Raw genomic sequence first — 19,451 nt, forward strand, 5'->3', positions numbered from 1 at the left:
ATTGCAGGTGTAACTTGCTCCGTGGCGGCTTAAATTCTTGCTCTAAGTTCAGGTAGAGAAGCCGGCACAGCAGGCACAAACACGATATCCTCGATGAATCCCCATTAAAAAAAATCGAGTGGCGTCAGGTCTGGGGAACGTGGGGGTCATGCAATTGGCGCACCACAGCCAATCCATAGAGTTGGAAAACGGTCACTGAGAAAATACTGGACGTCGGCCAGGCAGTAGGGTGGTGCACCATCCTGAATGAAGCAAACATTTCGTTCTTGGTCATCCTCATCGATCTGTGGTATCAAAAATTGTTGTAACATATCTTGTTGATGGTTCTCTCACGGAAGAGAAGGGGCCGTACACTTTGTTCTGGCTCAATGCACAAAAAACGTTCAGTTTAGGGCTATCACGAACAGGATTTTTAGCGTACTTGGAACGGAAATTACGTTGAAATGTTGTGGTCGACTTCGATTCTTCAAACCAAAACACGCAGCTAGGACGCTCGGGTCCAGTAAAGGCAGCCATCTTTAACGTAACTGCCCCTAGCGCTCCTTACGGTGAGATTCGGCACTAGCGAACTATGTGAGACAAAACTTGATGTATTTACCTCCAAATTGGCACTAAAATACACCTCTGTAGGTGCTATGAATTAATTTATATGAATTGTCACAGTTGTAGAGTCCTTTTTGAAACGCCCTGTAAGGTAGTTATGTTTCATGTAATGCCGATTCGTAGCTTTCAGCTTTTGATCTACCGTCGTATCGTGGTGCCCTATCATTGTGTCACATATTCTGCCCCTTGACGTTCTACATTTGGTTAAGACGATCTAGTAACCCTAATCAGTATCTGCGTGCGCGTTGTTTGCAGCGACACAGACCGCCATTACTTTGGCTCCCTCGGATCGACTTCCGCGTTCCAGGCTCGGGAGGCAACGTTACCCTTCCCCTTACCCTTACCCCCTTACCCGTAGAGTGGAGCACCGTCAGGACGCGCTCATTGGAGCCACGTCCCCAGATGGGCACCCGCGCACTTCGGCCTAATTATCCTTCCGGCAGTTTCCTTTTAGTGTCTCGTAAAATTTTCATCCCGCCCTCAAAAGTTTCCCTATAAACACACAATGCCCCGGCTGTGGGAGCGGAGCTCTGGCGGCCGCTTAACTGTTTCGCGATTGCCTGTCTACGTGCTGCGGGGGAGCTGCCGCCCCCGCCCCCCCCCCCCCCCCCCCCCCGCTAGGCCACCAGCACTCCGCACCGCCTCGACGGTCCGGAAACGTGCCGAAAGCCTCAGCTCGAGAACCCGGGTCCGTACGTGACAGTGAGCTTCAGTTTTGTCAAGTGATTAATGAGACACTGTAAGAGGTCCATGACTAAGGAATTTTTTGCTAGCGCACTCGAGCAGATGTAATTTCGATGGATTGCTCACGCGCTGCCTGCGATATGTAAGCTATAAGAGAATCTCAGACCAGAGAGCAGTGTTGTATGCAGTAGGAACTGTGTAGCAGTAGGAGTAAGTAGCAGCGTGCAGTGGTGTGTATGGAGTTGGCTGGGCCGGTCGTGGGGAGCGATGGCGGTGCCTGAGCGATGTAGTATAATGTAAAAGCAGCCTCGCGCATATGTGCTATTGTTATATAGCCCCGGTAGCTGAGTGGTCAGCGTGACAGACTGTCAATCCTAAGGGCCCGGATTCGATTCCCGGCTGGGTCGGAAATTTTCTCCGCAGGGACTGGGTGTTGTGTTGTCCTAATCATCATCATTTCATCCCCATTGACGCGCAGGTCGCCGAAGTGGCGTCAAATCGAAAGACCTGCACCAGGCGAACGGTCTACCCGACGTGAGGCCCTAGCCACACGACATTTCCATTTCCATTGTTATATCAAGTCGCATCTAAATGTTTTTTAAAAAAATCTCTTAATAATAACCTTCTTATAAAATTTAACTTTTGACAATCATTCATCTCAATTCTCCAATCTCCATCTCATTCTCCAATCCATAGTCATCCCGATTATTGAAAGAAAGATCAGTTGTTTCTTTTTATACATGACAAATCTTTCGGCCAGCATTGCACTGGGCTGTGCCAGAAAAAATTCATATAGGAGCAGATATATACGCGTTATCCGGCGACTTTATTGAGGTAAGAAATTTCAATTTATTCAGAATGAATTTTGAGGGCCATGATGCAGCAGTGCTGACGTCCAAAATTTACCAGTTTAAATTCACAGTCAATTATTGAAAGGTTATGAGTGAGTCACCATTTTATTGAGAGATTAGTCACGTTATTATTGTGAGGTTACGCAATAATAAATTATTGTGAGGTTACGGAATAGTAAACAATTGCGAGGTTACAGAATGTTATAAATACCTTTTCTGTTGCCAGGTTACACTGAATGTGAATGATATAATTATATTTATTTTTACTATTGGGAGGTTACAACACTTATTTATGAACACCCTCATCTACTGTACAATCTTTATTGAAATGTGCTACTGGTCTCGATCTGCACTGAAGAGACAAAGAAAGTGGAACAGCTGCATAATATAGTGTGGGGCCCCCGCGTGCACGCACAAGTGCCGCACACAACGTGGCATGTACTCTACTAATGTATGGAGTAGTGCTGGAGGGAACTGACACCATGAATCGTACAAGGGGACGGGGATCTCTTCTCAACAGCATGTTGCAAGGCATCCCAGATATGCTCAATAATGTCTGGGGATTCTGGTGGCCAGCGGAAGTGTTTAAACTCGGAAGAGTGTTCCTCGAGTCACTCTGCAGCAATTCTGGACGGGGGATGGGGGGGGGGGGGGGGGGGTGTCGCATTGTTCTGCAGGAATATTGCCTAAGTCCGTCGGCATACACAATGGACGTGAATGGATGCAGGTGATCAGACAGGATGCTTACGTACATGTCACATGTCAGAGTCGCAGCTAAATGTTTCAGAGGTCCCATATAACTCCAACTGCACGCGCCACACACCATTACAGAGCCTCCGCCAGCTTGAACAGTCCCCTGCTACCATGCAGGGTCCATGAATTCATGAGGTTGCACGTCCATCCGCTCGATACAATTTGAAACGAGACTCATCCGACCAGGCAACATGTTTCCAGTCATCACCAGTCCATTGTCAGTGTTGATGGACCAGGCGAGGCGTAAAGCTTTGTGTCGTGCAGAAACGCCTCAACAAATCTGTATTTGCAATTCGAGTGTTAGCTGACATAGGCGACATAAAAATGAAAAATCTTGCATACTTTGCCTACTTTCAATCCATAATGTCCTATGGTATACTATTTTGGTGTAACTCTTGAAGTCAAACAAAAGTTTTCAGAGTCCAAAAGCGTGTATTTGTGGAGTAAACTCACGGACGTCCTGTGGAATCATCTTCAAAGAACTGGGTATACTAACTGCTGCCTCTCAGTATATTTACTCCTTAATGAAATTTGTCCTTAATAATATATCTCTTTTTCCAACAAACAGCTCAGTGCATACAATACAAGGAACAAAAATGATCAGCACAAGGACTTAAAAGCACTTACTTTAGTTCAAAAAGGGGTCCACTACTCAGGAACACTCATCTTCAATAATTTGCCAGCAAACATAAGAAACTTAGTTACAAATAAAGATCAGTTTAAAAGGAGCCTGAAAGACTTACTAGTGGCCAACTCCTTCTACACCACTGACGAATTTTTTAATAGAAACAAATGATGTATTGTATATATTCATACTATTAGTATTGTTGTTTCAGCTTTAAAAAAATATTGACATGTTCCACATCCACGAGGATCTCCTCAGCACGGATGTATGGAACGAAAAACTAATCTGATCTAATATAATCTAATCAAGGGTACACGAGGGGGCCTTCGGCTCCGAATCCCCATATCGATGATGTTTCTTTGAATGTTTTGCACGCTGACACTTGTTATGGCCCATCATTGAAATCGGGAGCAATTTGCGGAAGAGTTTTTCTTTCTCACGTTGAACGAGAACTTCAGTCGTCGTTGGTTCCGTTCTTGCAGGATCTTTCTTCCGCCGCGGCGATGTCCGAGATTTGATCTTTACCGGATTCTTGATATTCACGGTACACCCGTGAATTGATCGTACGGGAAAATCCCCACTTCATCGCTACCTCAGAGTTGCTGTGTCCCATCTCTCGTACGCCGACCATAACACGACCCTCAGACTCACTTAAATCTTCATTACCTGCTATTGCAGCAGAAGTAACCGATCTAACAACTGCACCATACACTTGTTGTCTTATGCCGATCGCAGCCCCATATTCTGCCTGTTTACATGTCTCTCTATTTGAATACGCATGCCTATACCAGTTTCTTTGGGGCTTCAATGTATATGGACCGTCTGCTGGCACTTGATAATTATAAACAAGACATCACGAAATCAAAATCAAACTGTAGAAAAATTATAAGAAAATGGACAAAAAGTTTCTTGTAGCGTCTTGCGTTCTGACGCACTAAATATGGTTGCCTTAATATAGAGATAAATAGGCAACCTTCAGTGTAGTAGAACTCCAAGTATCCGAACTCCAGCTTGTGGATCAGCAGTTATCCGGATCACTTTCAGGAAAAAGAAGTTTGTACTCCGTGGCTAAAATTCTTGATTTTGTTCGATAGTCATACAGTACACTGTACGTTTCTTCATCATTCTTAAGTCAATCCGCAACCAATGTTGTCAGCTTTCCAAAACGAAATAAGCTAAATGTGTTACAATAAAAAGCGAGAAAAAGCTGAAATAAAACTAGGTGCATTACTGTGCACATTTATATTTCCAGTAATTTTATTTCTACAACTTGCATATAAAATATCAGCCCATTAAAAAAAAAAACAGAATATTTTGATGTAAAAGTCTGTATCAAATGGTTCAAAAGGCTCTGAGCACTATGCGACTTAACTTCTGAGGTCATCAGTCGCCTAGAACTTAGAACTGATTAAACCTAACTAACATAAGGACATCACACACATCCATGCCCGAGGCAGGACTCGAACCTGCGACCGTAGCGGTCGCTCGGTTCCAGACTGTAGCGCCTAGAACCGCACGGCCACTCCGGCCGGCAAAAGTCTGTATCACAATAAAAATATGAATAATATGTCTTCCAGGTATTTACAGGATAAGCTCTACACAATATCTGCACTCTGATGTTAGATTACTTCTTACAATGCAATATTACGTTATTAGCGAACTACAGCACTTCAGTTCAGTCGCTGGAATATTGTCCATTGCAACTGTGAAGTGCATGATTTCTGATTGAAATGAAGTGATAGCGTGGCAGTGATGGACCCATCCTGGGAACTTCGGCCGCCGGGTTGCAAGTCTTGTTTCAGTTGACGCCACATTAGGCGACTTGTGTGTCGGTGATGATGAAATGATGATGAGGACAACAGAACAGCCAGTCCACGAGCGGAGAAAGTCTCCAATCCGGCCGGGAATCGATCCCGAGCCCGCTGCATGGTAGGCAAACACGTTACCTCTCAGCTAAGCAGAGGGACGATTTCTGATTCATCCTGCGTAAATGAAAATTTGCTTTGCTTACAACAGCTTTCCTCATTATAGCGAAGCTGTGGTTCTTCGCTGATATCAGCTATGCTGTACAGGATTTCCAGTAACGCTCTCAACTGTTTGTATTTCGTGGTTCCGCTTTTGGTGTTGTGTATGTGATTGCTGATGAGTCCGCAACTTGTAACCTCCCCCTCACTTATCGACCTTAATTACAGTGAAAAATTAAACCGCGTGTACCTAATGGGAATTTGGGAAAAGCAATCGTCACCGAAGTTAATATGTCGGTAAAGAGGGAGGAAAGGGTTACATCTAAATGAAAGGAAAAATGCAAATGAAACTGGTGGAAATTAATTTTGAAAAGGGGTAAAGTTAATGAAGAAAGTAAATGTGCGGCCGTTACGTTAACAATTAACTAGCGGTAATTAGATATTTGAGATTTGGGGGAAATTACAGTCGCCAGTCCTAAGGACAATTACTATAGTAACTGAAAAAGAAAGGTAATTACACATATAATTAGCATTAGAAGCGTGGCAACTGAAGGTTGACACGTGTAGTGTGAAAACTGAAAGTTTCTCAGAAGTAATAACCTTCGCTGCACTCTGACTTAATTTAGCAAAAGAATTAATAAAACCGGAAAACTGAAAGTTAATTTAGTGACTGAAATTAATAAGAAGCTTTCTTTCTTAAGCACATCGAAATTCAGTAAAATACGGTTAGTCTTGGACTACCTCAACAATCATTTCAAAAGCTACTTGAATCTACGCAATTTAGAAATAAGAGATTTAGCTTTGAACTTGAATTAAATGATTCTGAACAATTAACAATAGTAAAATTTAGTACGTACCAAGCTGAGCTGCAGTCACAGGTAAGCTAAAATACGGTAACAAAACTCGCACTCTTAATTTGTGCTTGCGTAATCTAAATATTGTAGCCAGCTATGAATACTTTAACTGAACTTTGAAATTAAAGCAGTGAAATGGAATTATGCTGGCGTTTGAATTTCAACGACACTCGGGTTCATTTCGGAAAAGGAAGGGACCCTGCTTGGTAATGCAATTGGGACAATGAGCAACAAAGGTTCATGCTAAGTAGCTGTAATTTTGTGATGCAACAATTTTAAAAGTTTGAAAAGCTGAGGTCTGCCATACAGTTCTAAAACTTTACGTGCTTCTTGTTGGTTGATTGAAGGTTTGAAGCCGTCGATCGAGGATGTGGCGACAGTCACTCATTGTCGGCCGTCGCTGTTGCAGAAGCTGGATGTTGGCGCGCCTTCTTCTCGACACGGTCACCAGACGAAAAGGGCTCTTGATGTGCGCCAGCTAATGCTTCCCGTCCGCGACACCATGTCAGAAACTATCATCGCAAGTCGAGCGCAATTACACGCTGCCAAACCCCGAAAGCGCGGCAACTCGCGGGAGCTTCACACAACACACCTGCTCCACTCGCTACTCCAGCCAGACTCTCTCTTGCTCTGCCCGCGTTCCACGCGGCAGAGTTAACACTACCAAAGATCCTACACACTTTGATTCTTCACACGACCTATCGATGTAATCGTTCGATAGCAGTTTTCCCTAGGCAAGACCCAGCGTAAAAATACAAATAATCTTTACACAACAAACCAATTATACATCGACATAAATGCATAAATATATATATACAAATAGTAAAACAATTACAATATGTAAAGACACAGAAATATCATATATTCAGGTAGCAAAAATAAGGAAAACAAATTATAGTACAATAGATGGAAATAGGAGGATATGCATTTCCGGCGTTACAAACTCACACCAACACGGCATTAGTTTGCTTTCTTGTGCTTTTTAACTCAATCTAATAATACATTTTCATAGAATATTAAAGTATTTCTTCAAATCTTAGTTCAGTGCAAATAATTTTCCGTTAACCCGCATGGATTTTGATGCTTTCCTGAGGTTAAAAAAGAAAAAAAGGCCAAATGACTGAGAAAAAAATCGATGCTTCCGGACCCCAGCTACATCTGCAATTCGGCATCTAGATGCCACTAACGATAAGACAGAATTAGTTCTCAAAATGCTGGTTTGGCAACACTATCCACAGCGAATGTATTGAAATACAAAATCTTCTAATGAGTACAGTACACGAATTGTTGTGAACGTGGTAGCGCTATTGTTGTGTTTGTGGTGCCCGTAATTCAGTGCGGCCAGCATCAATCTATGTCGTGACCTAACGTATGCACTGATTTGTCTTTATACGTTCCGTCTTCCCTGCCTTTGATTTTGTGCGTGTGTTTTAATGTACTGTGTGTGAACATGTCTTCTAAGAGAAAACGCGTTGTCTTGTTGGCAGACAAAATATAAGTTTTTGAACAACTAACAAAGGCGTGAATGGTAAGCACTTAGCTGAGTTGTTTAACGTGGGAACACCAACCAATTCAGATATAAGTTTGACAAGTCGTCAATTTTAAACTTTGTGTCTGTCCTTGAGAATGAAGATGAGAGTCTCTTGACACTACGCCAACATGGATGAAGCGGCAGGCTTAGTGTGGCCGTATAGGCCTACAGCTGCTCACCAAGTGGATGCGAGACTTGGCTCTACGAAAACCATTGAAGACATCTCAAAACAACTGACTCTGGCCCAGTTCTTTGTAGAGGTTTCTACAGGACGTCCGTGAGTTTACCCCACAAATAATACGTATTACACGCTTTTGGACTCTGAAAACTTTTGTTTGACTTGAAGAGTTACCCCAAAATATTATACCATATGACATAATGGAATGAAAGTAGGCAAAGTATGCAAGTTTTTTCATTTTCATTTTTTTTCTTTTCGAATTAGGGATCAATGGGGAAGGAAATCGGCCGTGTACTTTCCAAGGAACCATCCCGAAATTTACCTGAAGTGATTTAATGAAATTACGGAAAACCTAAATGTGGATGGCCGAACACGAGTTTGAACCGTCGTCCTCCCGAATGCGAGTCCAGTGTGCTAACCACTGCGCCACCTCGCTCTGTACCAATATGTTAAAGAATTAACATTGTATGTGAGTACAGCACTGTACAAAATCTGAACATCATTGTTTTATAGTCAAGAAAGTAGTAGTTCAGTGACATGTATACACAAATTTAACTCTTAAAAAAAAAAAAAAAAGAAAAGAAATGGCCTAATGGCCTATTGTCATTATTTATCCAGTCATTCAGATTGGGTCCGGTACCGTCTCATCCTAATGATTAGAGTTCTACTGTATTTATGTAGTCTATATTATTAACTAGGGGAAGGCCTCAGACACAGACAACCGATTTGCCTTATATTTGGCAGGTCACTTGGGTACAAGTGACTGCCGCTCATGTAGCCATTAGGTAAGAGCTATTCAACGAAAGCGTCGCTGGCGCAATGATTCAAGGCGTGTGGCTGCGGGGCGAAGAATCACTGCTCGATTCGCCGTATTCCCCGTTGCATTGTGTAGATTTTATATATGTATTTTCTACGTTCTGAAATTGGTAGACATAGGAATGTTAATAACATAAGTAAATCCATGGGCAACAAGAAGAAAGTAGGCAAATAAATTTCTCGGACGACTTGGGTTAGTAAAGAATTAAAACTTTAAGCCTCACTGTATGAAAACAATGCGAAATCGAGACGAGGAACCACAGACAGCCGACAGCGCCATGCTTCTTTACAATGAGGCGAAGTGCAGGACTCTATTTCGGGTTTCAGAAATGCAACGTCCTTCTGTAAATCCAGCGGTAATGGTAAAACCACGCGGATGCAACAACGGTTCATAGCATAATTCTTGATCATCTTTGAGCACCAATTTTTCAGGCGATTTTAAGGTATGCAGGGTATCCTTCAAAATTAATTTCCGACAAAAGAAACATTTCCAAATTTAACAAAGTCCGCCTCCCGTCAAATCTACGGAAGTTACGATTGTAGTTCCCCGAAGGCACATAATGAAAAATTCAGGGAAATTATTGATAAGGGCGTTTACAGTATACAGGGTGGTCCATTGATAGTGACCGGGCCAAATATCTCACGAAATAAGTATCAAACGAGAAAACTAGAAAGAACGAAACTCTTCTAGCTTGAAGGGGGAAACCAGATGGCGCTATGGTTGGCCCGCTAGATGGCGCTGCCATAGGTCAAACGGATGTCAACTGCGTTTTTTTTAAATGGGAACCCTCATTTTTTATTACATATTCGTGTAGTACGTAAATAAATATGAATGTTTTAGATGGACCACTTTTTTCGCTTTGTGATAGATGGCTCTGTAATAGTCACAAACGTGTAAGTACGTGGTATCACGTAACATTCCGCCAGTGCGGACGGTATTTGCTTCGTGATACATTACCGGTGTTAAAATGGACCGTTTACCAATTGCGGAAAAGGTCGACATCGTGTTGATGTATGGCTATTGTGATCAAAATGCCCAACGGGCGTCTGCTATGTATGCTGCTCGATATCCTGGACAACATCATCAAAGTGTCCGGAACGCTCGCCGGATAGCTACGTTATTTAAGGAAACAGGAAGTGTTCAGCCACATGTGAAACGTCAACCACGACCTGCAACAAATGATGATGTCCAAGTAGTTGTTTTAGCTGCTGTCGCGGCTAATCCGCACATCAGTAGCAGACAAATTGCGCGAGAATCGGGAATCTCAAAAACGTCGGTGTTGAAAATGCTACATCAACATCGATTGCACCCGTACCATATTTCTATGCACCAGGAAATGCATGGCGACGACTTTGAACGTCGTGTACAGTTCTGCCACTGGGCACAAAAGAAATTACGGGACGATGACAGACTTTTTGCAAACGTTCTATTTAGCGACAAAGCGTCATTCACCAACAGCGGTAACGTAAACCGGCGTAATATGCACTATTGGGCAACGGAAAACACACGATGGCTGCGACAAGTGGATCATCAGCGACCTTGGAGGGTTAATGTATGGTGCGGCATTATGGAAGGAAGGATAATTGGCCCCCATTTTATCGAAGGCAACCTAAATGGTGCAATGTATGCTGATTTCCTACGTAATGTCCTACCGATGTTACTATAAGATGTTTTACTGCATGACAGAATGGCGATGTACTTCCAAAATGATGGATGTCCGGCACATAGCTCGCGTGCGGTCGAGGCGGTATTGAATAGCATATTTCATGACAGGTGGATTGGTCATCGAAACATCATATCATGGCCCGGACGATCACCGGATCTGACGTCCCAGGATTTCTTTCTGTGGGGAACGTTGAAGGATATTTGCTATCGTGATCCACCGACAGCGCCTGACAACATGCGTCAGCGAATAGTCAATGCATCTGCGAAAATTACGGAAGGTGAACTCCTCGCTGTTGAGAGGAATGTCGTTACACGTAGTGCCAAATGCATTGAGGTTGACGGACATCATTTTGAGCATTTATTGCATTAATGTGGTATTTACAGGTAATCATCGTGTACCAGCATGCGTTCTCAGAAATGATAAGTCCACAAAGGTACATGTATCACATTGAAACAACCGAAATAAAATGTTCGAACGTACTACGTTCTGTATTTTAATTTAAAAAACCTACCTGTTACCAACCGTTCGTTTAAAATTGTGAGGCATATGTTTATGACTATTACTGCGCCATCTATCACAAAGCGAGAAAAGAGGTCCAACTAAAACATTCATATTTCTTTACGTACTACACGAATATATAGTAAAAATGGTTGTTCCTATTAAAAAAAACGCATTTGATATGCTTTTGACCTATGGCAGCGCCATCTAGCGGGCCAACCATAGCACCATCTGGTTTCCCCCTTCAAGCTAGACAAGTTTCGTACTTTGTATTTTTTTTTCGTTTTACGCTTATTTCGTGAGATATTTGGCCGGGTCACAATCAATGGACCACCGTGTAACATTGCCCCTGCCCTTACCCTTCCCCTTACACTGGCTCGCGGTCAGGATGCGCCGACTGGAGCCACGACTCCGGACGACGGGCACACCACTATTCCAAGTCATTTGAGAAATTTATTTCCTACCTTGACTCCTTAGGGATCAACTTATTAACCCTCCTACTCCCACCAATTAAGACAGGTAAAAAATAAAAAAAACCTGAACCATGCATTTGGGAACCGAACACGGGTTCTGTGCTTCCCAACTTAATGCCTTGATTACTACACCAGCGATGCTTCCGTTACACAGCGTTTACTTTATAAGTAGATTAGCGGAGGTTGAAAAAGTTTCTTTCCTCGAGTTCTAGGAAAATGTGCGTTATCGAGCCCCATATATGATGACAAAAAACGCTAAGTTTTCAAATATCTATCGTTCCTGTTAGTTTTAAGCTGACTGTGCGTCATGAACTTCAGACTTTTTTAATCAAAAAGTGTGGGAGTGGATGTAGCACTGGTGGGTGTGGGTTCGAGCCAAAATATCTTACAAGAAAACCCTTGAATATGACGTGGCAAGTTCAATCTTTAGTAAGGATCATTTGAAAGCGTTACAAAATTATGATACGAAATATATTAGCTGCTTATGACTCACCATGTGCATCAGGAGGGCGACAGGAAATGAGTGTCCGGGAGGTGCAGAGATCAACCCTGCATGGGATCATATCACGATATGGACATTGTCGACATTCAAGAAATGTCAACACCAACCATTCACTTGCACCGTGAACACCGAATGAAAAATGGAGCACCACAGTGATCGCAAAGGTTCGCACCATCAAGATAGAAGGCAAACTCCGTAGGAGTTACAAACCGTGCAGGACTTTCAGCTAGGTATCTAGTCTCAAATAATGCATATAGAATCATATTGGTGTAACTGGCTGATGAGAACTGATGGAACGTGATGGCATGCAACCCAGTGCGAAACAGTCTGTCGTGGGTCTTATAGTGAAACAGTCTATTCTTTAAGGCGTAGCTGCAGATAGCGAGATAACATATTTTATAGGCACGGAAAAAACAAACATCCAGAGGCTGAATTTGTCATGTGGTTGAAGGAGGTATGAACTGCAATGTCATAAACATCTCAGAAGGGATAGCTTAAAGAAGTATGATTTCTATATGCAGACCAGGAATCAATCAAAAGTTATTTTGACCAGCCATTGCCAAAAAAGAGTGCTCATACCATAGCTGTAATCCTCCTAGACCATTTTCGCACTCTTATTTGGGGTGACGTAAACATTTCCTACTGCCCTTGCAAGATCACACATACGAGAAACAATCGTAGGGTTAGAGCATCTCCAAGTTCTCGCAGTACAATAAATAACCTTCCATCCTATTTACCATCCAGATTAACGTTCGCCATAATTGTATACGAATGTGATAAGGCAATGATGTTAGTTGATCTTGATACAACTCTCTTGGTACCTCTAATTTCCATGTTTCCTTTCATATACATTTACTCTTCAAATCTCGACTGGTCGGAATTAGAAAGAAATTCCTTACCGAACGATGGGTAAATTTGTTTATTTCATCTACAAATTTACAGGCCGAGTCCACAGTTTGTTCTGCAAGTTGACGCTTTGTTTGAAATGTCGTTATCTTACGTCTCCAAATTCTGTAACTCTGTTTGTAGTTACGCAATCATACACTGCTTGCCTTGAAATCACTGTAATTTATGTCGCGCGCAATTTGATATGCATAACGTAGTAGTTCACTATCATGCACATCCTGTAAACTACATCGAGCATCCTTGAAATGCGCGAACACCAGTTTTTGTAACAAGTGCGCATTGTCCTCCCTTGAATATCCATAATTTTTCATATGCACTATACGGTCAAATTGCTGCGGACTTATTCGAAATCTGTTCATAACTCTTTTTTACTAGGCTGCGGATGATCTTCCATGTACGTGATTATTTTTAGTAGACGCTCCTTGGACAACAGGTGTCCTTTACTACGTGTCACAGGAGACAGAATTTATGGCTCCCTGTTCGACAAGGATGATAAACTATATGGCACGACACCCATTTCAGTACCACTTTCACGTATTAAGCACTATCGTCATCATTGTACTCCTCATGTACGTTGCCAGCACAGTCGAGCATATACGACACCACACACCACACATTTCACTGACTCCTCTTGCATGAACGCTAATATTTCATCTACCACTTCTTATACAGGGTGTTACAAAAAGGTGCAGCCAAACTTTCAGGAAACATTCCTGACACACAAAGAAAGAAAATATGTTATGTGGACATGTGTCCGGAAACGCTTACTTTCCATGTTGGAGCTCATTTTGTTACTTCTCTTCAAATCACATTAATCATGGAATGGAAACACACAGCAACAGATGGTACCAGCGTGACTTCAAACACTTTGTTACAGGAAATGTTCAAAATGTCCTCCGTTAACGACGATACATGCATCCACCCTCCGTCGCACGGAATCCCTGATGCGCTGATGCAGCCCTGGAGAATGGCGTATTGTATCACAGCCGTCCACAATACGAGCACGAAGAGTCTCTACATTTGGTACCAGGGTTGCGTAGACAAGAGCTTTCAAATGCCCCCATAAATGAAAGTCAAGAGGATTGAGGCCATGGAATTGGTCCGCCTCTACCAATCCATCAGTCACCGAATCTGTTGTTGAGAAGCATACGAACACTTCGACCGAAATGTGCAGGAGCTCCATCGTGCATGAACCACATCTTGTGTCGTGCTTGTAAAGGCACACGTTCTAGCAGCACAGGTAGAGTATCCCGTATGAAATCATGAAACGTGCTCCATTGAGCGTAGGTGGAAGAACATGGGGCCCAATGAAGACATCACCAACAATGCCTGCCCAAACGTTCACAGAAAATTTGTGTTGATGACGTGATTACACAACTGCGTGCGGATTCTCGTCAGCCCACACATGTTGATTGTGAAAATGTACAATTTGATCACGTTGGAATGAAGCCTCATCCGCAAAGAAAACATTTGCACTGAAATGAGGATTGACACATTGTTGGATGAACCATTGCCAGAAGTGTACCCGTGGAGTCCAATCAGCTGCTGATAGTGCCTGCACACGCTGTACATGGTACGGAAACAACTGGTTCTCCCGTAGCACTCTCCATACAGTGACGTGGTCAACGTTACCTTGTACAGCAGCAACTTCTCTGACGCTGACATTAGGGTTATCGTCAACTGCACGAAGAATTGCCTCGTCCATTGCAGGTGTCCTCGTCGTTCTAGGTCTTTCCCAGTCGCGAGTCATAGGCTGGAATGTTCCATGCTCCCTAAGACGCCGATCAATTGCTTAGAACGTCTTCCTGTCGGGACACCTTCGTTCTGGAAATCTGTCTCGATACAAACGTACCGCGTCACGGCTATTGCCCCGTGCTAATCCATACATCAAATGGGCATCTGCCAACTCCGCATTTGTAAACATTGCACTGATTGGAAAACCACGTTCGTGATGAACACTAACCTGTTGATGCTACGTACTGATGTGCTTGATGCTAGTACTGTAGAGCAATGAGTCGCATGTCAACACAAGCACCGAAGTCAACATTACCTTCCTTCAATTGGGCCAACCGGCGGTGAATCGAGGAAGTACAGTACATACTGACGAAACTAAAATGAGCTCTTACATGGAAATTAAGCGTTTCCGGACACATGTCCACATAACATCTTTTCTTTATTTGTGTGTGAGGAATGTTTCCTGAAAGTTTGGCCGTACCTTTTTGTAACACCCTGTACAATCTGTGAAATTACTTGGGTTCCTTTCTGAAGAAATATCAACTTCGGCAACCGTTTTTGTAGATATAACGCAATGTTTACTTTGTTTATCGTAGTCATTGCTCTGCTTCGTATCAATGCCGCTAGCACTGTAACACTGCTGTGAATCAGTTGTCGACTGAGTAGTTCAACTACACTCCATCGGATACCTCCAGCTCCGTTTCTTGTTGCCATTAGCATCCAACATTGTGGTTGCGTGGTAGACAGTATGTGGGGCATTGGATGCTGTAAACGTCATTGGTCATTTGCGACCTTGCACTCAAGGGTTTCCTTGTTAGATTCTCATTTTAAGTTGTACACGAGCGACCTGCCAAATACGAGCCGAGTCGTTTGACTGCGTCTGAGGCCTTCCCTTGCGACTGCCCGGAGAATCTGGAATACAGAACCATCAGTTACTGGTTGAATATCTTTCGCGACACTGTTTGCTGGCGGTCTGTACACACGCCACTGACTGCGCATGAAAAGTTATTTCATCGTACGACACGCAGCTCAGGAGATATGACGTCAAAGGCATTTAGATGCGCGAAAAACTAGTTTCTGTTTAAAATGGCGCACAGTAAAGCTTCATCATGAGGCATGACGTTTTAACTTATTACTTCTTTACTACTATCTCTTTTCCCAACGCACTTTGCAGATAGTATCTAAATATGTCACTGACCTCCAAAATTATATTATTTTATAACTCTCAGTTCAGGATATATGACGTCATATTAACCGAGAAGGGCGAAAAACTTGTTTTTGCTTAAAATGGAGGGCAAATTTCCCAGACTAAATTCATCTAGGGTTTCACACTTAGCGACTTCCAACAAACTTTTAGCATGATTTCAAAAATTTTGTAAACATTCTCTCACATACACGCTTAACGTCGAAAGTTTAACTCGTTCACTCAATTGTAATCAGACGTTTCAAGCTGTTTCATACATGGGAGTTCAATTCTTTAAATACTCGGGGGTTTGCACACTATCTGATCAAAAGTGTCCCGACACCCTTATGTAATTTACGGACATGATCACTAGATGTCACGAAACGCCAACTGGACAGTATAAAAGGAGGCAGGGTATATTGTGGTGTTAGTAGAGAAGTACACGGAGGTGAAAGCTATAAGGAAGAATTGGCAACCCGCCGAAAAGTTCACCTCCAGATCACTAGAGCCGCTAGAAGGTCAATGAAGCCATCTAATTGGCTGATTGGAGCCTACAGAACTGCCTAGTGAGAGTTACCCAATGACGTATGATTCAGGTGTTCCGTTCTGTACTGCATTCTGCAGTTTTGTTGGTTTTTATAGTCTTTCTCGTTACATATCTGCACACTGCGAATTACATTTGGTTACATTTCGTTGTACGAGGGCAGTTCAATAAGTAATGCAACACTTTTTTTTCTCGGCCAATTTTGGTTGAAAAAACCGGAAATTTCTTGTGGAATATTTTCAAACATTCCCGCTTCGTCTCGTATAGTTTCATTGACTTCCGACGGGTGGCAGCGCTGTACGGAGCTGTTAAAATGGCGTCTGTAACGGATGTGCGTTGCAAACAACGGGCAGTGATCGAGTTTCTTTTGGCGGAAAACCAGGGCATCTCAGATATTCATAGGCGCTTGCAGAATGTCTACGGTGATCTGGCAGTGGACAAAAGCACGGTGAGTCGTTGGGCAAAGCGTGTGTCATCATCGCCGCAAGGTCAAGCAAGACTGTCTGATCTCCCGCATGCGGGCCGGCCGTGCACAGCTGTGACTCCTGCAATGGCGGAGCGTGCGAACACACTCGTTCGAGATGATCGACGGATCACCATCAAACAACTCAGTGCTCAACTTGACATCTCTGTTGGTAGTGCTGTCACAATTGTTCACCAGTTGGAATATTCAAAGGTTTGTTCCCGCTGGGTCCCTCGTTGTCTAACCGAACATCATAAAGAGCAAAGGAGAACTATCTGTGCAGAATTGCTTGCTCGTCATGTGGCTGAGGGTGACAATTTCTTGTCAAAGATTGTTACAGGCGATGAAACATGGGTTCATCACTTCGAACCTGAAACAAAACGGCAATCAATGGAGTGGCGCCACACCCACTCTCCTACCAAGAAAAAGTTTAAAGCCATACCCTCAGCCGGTAAAGTCATGGTTACAGTCTTCTGGGACGCTGAAGCGGTTATTCTGTTCGATGTCCTTCCCCATGATCAAACGATCAACTCTGAAGTGTATTGTGCTACTCTTCAGAAATTGAAGAAACGACTTCAGAGTGTTCGTAGGCACAAAAATCTGAACGAACTTCTCCTTCTTCATGACAACACAAGACCTCACACAAGTCTTCGCACCCAAGAGGAGCTCACAAAACTTCAGTGGACTGTTCTTCCTCATGCACCCTACAGCCCCGATCTCGCACCGTCGGATTTCCATATGTTTGGCCCAATGAAGGACGCAATCCGTGGGAGGCACTACGCGGATGATGAAGAAGTTATTGATGCAGTACGACGTTGGCTCCGACGTCGACCAGTGGAATGGTACCGTGCAGGCATACAGGCCCTGATTTCAAGGTGGCGTAAGGCCGTAGCATTGAATGGAGATTACGTTGAAAAATAGTGTTGTGTAGCTAAAAGATTGGGGAATAACCTGGTGTATTTCAATGCTGAATAAAACAACCCCTGTTTCAGAAAAAAAATGTGTTGCATTACTTATTGAACCGCCCTCGTAGCAAAGCTTTAAACTTAAAGCTTCATGTCCTTCACCTTAGAGCGGGAGACAATTCTTGTCGAAAAAGTGTCCGCAATTAATACTAAGGTAAGGTATTTCACTTACAATGTTTTAATTATGTATAAATGAACACGAATTGAAATGTGCGTTTTCGGTTGGTTATTTAAGTAATATTTGTATGTCATTAAAAATTGTTCTAGTGAATGTAATCAAGAATTTTGTGATTTTCAGAATATGCCACTCAAAAGATTGGTGTTAAAACATTCCTGTAAATTCCGGGCTGTTCATCTAGATATTACGTAGGTTCAACGGAGAAAGTTAAGGACAAGAATTTCTGTATGTTTCTCAGACAACCTCAAGAATTGCTTCTGAAGTGGAAAGGTGTATGTAAGCTGTCACGTGAGCTAGAACTATGCTAGTGCTTTTGTTTGTGGGGACTATTCTTATGAAGAAATATTTGTGAATAAAACTAGACATAGCCTAAATGGGAGAGTGTTTCCTAAACATATATCAAGTATTCGTTACTTTGCCACTGATACCAGAAATGGATCAGGGGATAATGGTGTTAGTGAATAATCAAGCATTAGGTGTAGTGTTTAACGTCTCGTCGACAACGAGGTCGTTAGAGATGGAGCGCAAGCTCGGGTTAGGGAAGGATTGGGAAGGAAATCAGCCGTGCCCTTTCAAAGGAACCATCCCGGCAGTTGCCTGAAACGATTTAGGGAAATCACGGAAAACCTAAATCAGGATGGCCGGAGATGGGATTGAACCGTCGTCATCCCGAATGCAAGCATTAAGTGTGCTGTGGCAAGTGTTCATTATACAGTTACCAATACCAGAAGTGAAAATAGTGTTAGCGAATTACCAAGCACTAGTTGTGCTGAGCAGAGCAATTTTTTGAGTGACACACTTCGCAAACTTTTTCCCCTCTAAAAATGAATCTATGAAACATCTCTTAATGAGGAAAGTAGAGTTTTTGGCACTGCAGTTACAAAAGCAGTCTTAAGTCCAAGAAAATCTAAAATGAACAAGATTCATAGTAATACTTCATTAAGGCTAGCAAAGTTTAAAACGAAGCTACATCATAGGTAAAATAAACTACAATGTGATAGTAATACATTCTCTTTCACAGAAAACAATTTAAATTCTGTTGGCAGAGATTTCATAAAGAAATGCCCATCGATCAACAAATGCTGGTGATGGACATCTGTGAACTGGTAATTACTGTGTCTCATACAAGCGAAGCCGTAGGATGTACAGGTGTTCGTCAATACATTTTCTTTCTTTCTTTGAGGCATCTGAGGTCTCTTTTCTCTGCGTTGGCTTGAATTTTTCAATCATGATGGCTTTCAATCAGCTATTGTGTGAGCAGCATGGTGTTGCAAACACCAACTCAACATGCTGTTTTCAGTGCAAAGGTGTACTGAAAACAGGTATAATCAATAACATGTCCCTATCTATTAAATCATTAAATAACTGCGAGGGTGATTGATGTAAGCCATTGAGCAATTTAAGGCAATTTCTCGAAGCTTATAACGACAGCTTTCTTGACTCCACAAAAGACCATTGCGTAGCTGATGAAAATATTCT

Source organism: Schistocerca serialis, chromosome 8, assembly GCF_023864345.2.
Source record: "Schistocerca serialis cubense isolate TAMUIC-IGC-003099 chromosome 8, iqSchSeri2.2, whole genome shotgun sequence".
In the NCBI taxonomy this organism is placed as follows: Eukaryota; Metazoa; Arthropoda; class Insecta; order Orthoptera; family Acrididae; genus Schistocerca; species Schistocerca serialis.